This window comes from Arachis hypogaea, chromosome 16 (assembly GCF_003086295.3).
Source record: "Arachis hypogaea cultivar Tifrunner chromosome 16, arahy.Tifrunner.gnm2.J5K5, whole genome shotgun sequence".
Classification (NCBI taxonomy): domain Eukaryota; kingdom Viridiplantae; phylum Streptophyta; class Magnoliopsida; order Fabales; family Fabaceae; genus Arachis; species Arachis hypogaea.
The window spans coordinates 129230789-129236944 of record NC_092051.1 but is presented as its reverse complement, the minus strand read 5'-3'; the positions used below and the strand labels follow the sequence as shown (position 1 = coordinate 129236944).

The following is a 6156-nucleotide window of genomic DNA, read 5'->3' as shown; positions in this document are numbered from 1 at the left end:
CGCCGATATCACATGATAATCCAAACTCCTGTGGTCACTCGAGATGGAGGTGGCAAGACAAGTATGAGGTCCATTGTACCGTTTGACCTCCCAAATGCCCTTGCGCTACTGGAGACTCAGTCGAATCAACCATGTGCACCCATTCCCGAACTCAGAACACTTGCCCACATACCGGCGATAGTCAGACTCCACTACCTTGTACTGTACCCCTCGCCGGATGCTGTAAGTCTTCACACTTAACAGGGCCTCATCTTTATCCTGAAATTGCTGACCAACCTGGAACTCTATCAGACCAGCAGTCCCTTCCGCATCTCTAGCTCCAAATCCAACAGGCTGCCCAGAAACCCCCTCCTACCTCATGGCATCCAAGTCCAAAGAGGAAAAATGTGGTGGATACTGCTGTGTGCCAGAGCTAGAACCACCTCCCGCTCTACAGGCTCACTCGCTCCAATATCATCGCCGCTGTCATCATCAATCATATCCGGCTCGACGTCATCGTCCTCTGCATCACCCAACAATCCGTCTCCAACCCCAAGCGGTGCAGCGCACTGTAAAGAGGTCGGCAAAAATTCCCCTGTTCCGACCTCGTCGCATACGCTGCCATTGAGATCAACAGCGAAAGAAGGGGAGGCGACAGATTGGACCGGTGGCTCGTACACAGGGACGGACAAAGATGCAACGGCAGGTCTGGAACTAGAACCGGCTGCCGTGGCTAAAGTGGTGGTATTCCGGTTTGAACCCCCTGAGCTGGATACCACATCAACCAACTTTGCCAACAATTCTGGTGTCCTCACCTCCGGAAACTGCCAGCGACAATGAAACATGACTTGCAAGTCCTCATCACTCCCGATCGTGAAACAATCATACTTCACGGTTTCCTGGAGCACCGTGATTGGAATGCGATAGAAAAACTTCTTAACCCGCTTCGCACCTTTCAGACCAAGTTTCATCAGTACAGACCTAACAAGGTCATCATAGCTCGTCGTAGGCCTCACGATAATACAGAGAGGATCCTTATCGGTGAACTTCACACCGGAACGAGTTTTCCTCTTAATCGATCCTCTGTGGTGAACCAACACTACAAAACTCTCGTCACTAGCCATCTTACACCCTCTAATGAGAGCAACTCACGTTTACAACCATATATATACAGGTCTGTTTCTCACTAATTCGAACCAGCCTAGTTCAAAATATGGTTTGTGTAATTCGAACCAACCTGGTTCGAATTACTTTGGCAAGCTTCTCCTTGTATAATTCGAACTAACAGAGTTCGAATTACGTGTGTTTTTAGTTCAAACCATCTTGGTTCGAACCATCTTGGTTCGAATTAGAGTGAATTTTTCGTTAGTAATTTGAACTGACTCGGTTCGAATTATTTGTTGTTGTAGTTCGAACCATGCTGCTTCAAATTATATAGAAATATGCTTTGGCTGATTGGTGAAACGATTTTCATTTTGGCTGATATACGTAAAATCTCTCCTACCTTAGCTTATTAACGTTTTTTACCCTAAAAAAAATTATCCGATAAATCTAACATGTGAGGTAAGAATTAAATATGGTTTTTTGTTATAAATTAATTTGGACAATATTTAATTTAGAATTAATAATGTTAATACGAGATTACGAAGAAGAATTGTGATTAATTATTATGGTATGATGGGACTATATGCACCATATAATGAAAGTGATAGTACTAGATCAGCGACTTTAATATACTAATTAGTTAATTAATTAATGCCCCTAATAACACTAATGAAATGTTGATTAAGGGTGAGTATCATCCATTATTAAATTTATATTTATTCCAATGTGCCATTAACTATTTTAAATTTAAGTGACTTGTATAAAATTAAAATTAAAATTTAAATAATAATCATTCTAATCCAAAAAATAATAAATTTTGAAATTTCAATTACTCACTGCATCTTGCCATCTTTATTTTAATACTATTTACTAGCAAACTAAATAATAACAAATTAAACAAAAATAATTAAACGTTTTTCTTCACATTAACAACTAATCTACACATAATTTCGTAAATTACATTAGCATAACTAACTATATCATAATTAAATTTATGTATATAAATTAACAATTAACCAAAAAAGTTATGAAAGTTCCGTTAACGAATTACCTCATTAATATTTATTAAATGAATTAATAACTAAATTAATATTATCATGTAAAATACATATTATGACGAAAAATAAAATTTTATCAAAATCACAAAAAATCAAAATCAAAATCTTAAACCATCCGACTCTAAACTCTAAACAAAAAAGCACAAACTCTAATTTTTTAATCATAAATTTTAAACCATCCCATCCTAAACTCTAATCAATCTAATTTTAAATCTTAAATCCTAAACCATCTGCACTAAATCTTAAATCAAACAATACTAAACTCTAAATATTAAATTATTTTATTCATGAGTTTAAAATAAATAAAATAAAAAAAATTAAAAGACTTATAGTCCAATTTTAATATGTTAGTTTTTATTCAAATATTAGGAATATAAAGTAAATAATAATTTATTAGAACTTTTTAAAATGTTTATTGTAACACCCTAATTAGCCTAAGCCTTACCTCGCGTCGTAAAGCCAAGGTCAATCAGAGATTACGACAGTTCTAAACTCATACATAATATATATATATATATATAGATAGAAAGAATAGTATAATCTAGAAGCCCAATGAAAGATATAGCTCAAAAACAGAATTTCGAAGCACAAACGTACTAACGGAGCTACTAGCTTAAGGCATAAGAAACAGAGAAAATATAACAAAAGATAAGTATATAATATCATAGGGAACTAGTCACGACTCGTGGAGTTTAAGCCGGCTAGCCATATACTGATATACAAAACCATACAGTGAAAACAGCTTATACAAGTTTTGTTCTCTCAAATACATGCCTCTAGGCAAAACAAAATACAAAAGGAGAGATGTATAAACAAAATAAACCAAAAAGAACTCCAAAATGATCCAAGATTCTCCGCTCCTGTCACCAACCAAAGCAACTCACCGAGGTGGGTTGCGACCTGCATCTGAAAAACACAACAACAATATGGTATGAGAACCGGCGGTTCTCAGTATGGTAACAGTTCCCAGTGATATAGGATATAAGACCCCGAGACGCCAAAGGCAATCCTAAGCTTCATATCAATCACAAGATTCAACTTAAAGCATTCTAAAACATTTAAGCATAATATACCAACTTGACTTAAATAAACCAGGTTATCTATCTTAAGGGATTTCTATTCTAACCAAACACCGCTGTCCCACAGCCTTCACCAACCGATCCTCCATGCGATCCCATCGCCACCGCCTTCCGAACCTCCTCAATCCCAGCAGAAAACACAGATAATGTTCAAAGCAAGTATAGCACAAGTAGTAGCATATATGGAAAATAATTCAGATAGCAAGTAAGCATGTTATTCAATTAGGCAAACCATTACAAGTAGACAAAGCATACAAGCAGATAGGAAATGCATATGATGAATGCCTGCCCTACTGGCTGTGATATCACATTGTCGGTTCAACTGCCAACCCGACACATCTCCATGGAGACGTCGCCCTTCGGATTTCTCATATAGGAACCCCCGAGATATAGTGCCCGGATCACTGTCCAGGAACCGACGCCTACTCACCCTATAGATCCGAAGGGATGCGAGCGGGATATTCTTTCCTCAGACCTCACATCTCAACGTAAGCGGGATTAACCACCGTCCTTACGCCGACGCCGCTACCTCGACAGGCGGGATTAACCACCGTCCCTGCCAGACGCATGGCGTCTCAAAATATCATGTAAAAATATTATTTCAATGGTTTTCAAAAGTAATTTCAGCATACATAGATCCATCACTTCAATCCGAGTCCCCGACTCATCTCAACCACTGTCCCTTTATAACTCAGTTTTCAAATACCAAAAGTCTATCATTCCTCATCTCATATACCAATCATCCTTCACCTAACGTCAAACCATTCTCAGCACGCCAGAAACCTAGGCCTCCGTTTTCTAATTTACCTTAAAATCATGTACTAGAGCCCTTAATTTATATCCCATGTTCTAATACTCAAAACTAGACCCAAACGTCTTAAAATACTGTTATAGAAGCTTACAATCTTGTTGAAAAGGCAAAATAGTTGAAAACAAATAAATTTTTGAGAAACAGGACGTGTGCACCCGCACATATCAGAAGTAATGAAATTCTACAACTTTGGAAAATTTCAGATTTTTAACACCAACTTTGAATGATCATAACTTCATCTACCAAATTCCAATTTTTTTTTTACAAACTTTATATCGATTCGAACAGTTTTCAATAAGCTTTAATTCTAAACTAATTTCAATAGATTTTGAAAACCAAGGCATAAGTTATGATTAGACAAAATTCACCAAAAGTCAACTTTTACCAAGACTTACAAGAATCTCAATTTACCAACTTTCATAACCCAATCCAACCAAAACCACATCAATTCTATCACATATCAGAATTTACCATTTTCCATATCCAATTTACCACTCCACCATATATAATCATCAATTCTCACTATCAAATACATAATAATACCCTTACTAACCATCATCATTATTAATTTCAACATCAAACTCCAACATCATACTATCAACATCAATATAACCATTTATCAACAATCCCAACACTCACCTTCAATTACCAAAAATATCAATATTTATCATCCATTATCAACCACATCAACAAACCCTCATCATCAACAATAATCATCAATACTCATTAACACCAACAATTCTCCATAATCATCCTTAATCACAATATTCCAAGGATACCAACAATTAACATCAATTTACACATGATCATTCATACACCAACAACATCCAATCCTATCTTAGGGTCAACTAGCCTAAGTGTCCATGAATATTATATACTACATAGAGGAAACCGAAACCATACCTTGGCCGATTCCCTTTATGCACCCAAACTCAAAATGAGCACCAACAATCTTCCAACCACAATCCAAGCTTTCAAATCCACTCCAACAAGCACAAATAAGTTCCAAAAGCTCCCAAAGCCACAATAATCAAACTATATACATATAAATTACCACAAATCAACCTAGGGTTCAACATAAGCATAATCTCACAAGGGTTTAAGAGCTTTTACCTTTCCCAACAGATTTGATAACACAAATCCAAAGCTAAGCAAGGATTAGAGCAAACCTAAACATCCAAAATCACAAAAACCCATTTAACCCAAAACTCTAATAAAACCCGAAATTTTGAAGAGAGAAACTGGGAAGATTTCGTGATTACCTTGAGGGTTTCTTGGGTGGGTTTTGTAGAGCTCTTCACAAGGAATGCGTAGTGACGAACGGATTTTTGACGGTTTAGAATTTCACAAATGAAATCTCGTTGAAGTATAGTTTCTAAACCAACAATAATCCTTTCATGCAAAAATTTGTTTGTCACAAGTACAAACCCCTAAAATCTATAAACCGAAGTATTTAAACCTCGGGTCGTCTCTCAAAGGACTTGCAGGGTAGTGTTCTTGTTATTGGTTATGGACTTGTTTATTTTGGGGTTGTGGATGAGGAATGTGAATAGTAAATGGTAGGAAAACTTTATTCACAAAATGGTCTTGGCAAGGTTTGGTTGTCAAGGGTCTTCATCATTATCACTAGCCACAAGTATGGTAGTTGCAAGGATTAATCCCACTTAGTCATCCTTAAATCGATTAACAAAGGAAAGTCAAGTGAGTTATATCAATCCTAGTCCATAAGTCCTAGCTTTCCACTAATTGGATTAATGAAGGCTAGAGTTAATGGCTATCAACTATCAATCAATCGGACACTAGTGACTCAAGAAATCCTAAGTTACCTTCTCAAGCCAAGAACATAAAATTCTAGTCTAACATTCTTCCAAGCATTTAATCAAACACTTGGAAGGCACAAAAGAAAAGTATAGTCAATCACAACAAGAATGAATTCTAACTACAATTGAATGTAAAGAATTAACAACAACAATCAAGGAAATCACAATTATCATGAATGACCTCAAATTGCATTATTGAAAGAAAATAAAGAGAACAAGAGTATCTCAATTACAAAACCTAGAAACAAAATAAGAGAAATTACAACAAGAGAATAGGGATAGAGAGAAGAACCAAAGTGTAGCAA

At 36.3% G+C, this 6156-nt stretch overlaps 1 long non-coding RNA gene across 1 annotated transcript; it reads right to left on the bottom strand.

Moving 5' to 3' along the window:
* Window positions 1-2834: 2834 nt before the first annotated feature.
* LOC112759078 (uncharacterized) lies at window positions 2835-5335 on the bottom strand. The gene is made up of 4 exons (XR_011873680.1): window positions 5294-5335; window positions 5145-5200; window positions 4935-5066; window positions 2835-3047 (listed from the first exon to the last, which is right to left on the bottom strand). It is a non-coding gene; the product is annotated as an uncharacterized lncRNA (long non-coding RNA).
* Between the last annotated feature and the right edge of the window lie 821 nt (window positions 5336-6156).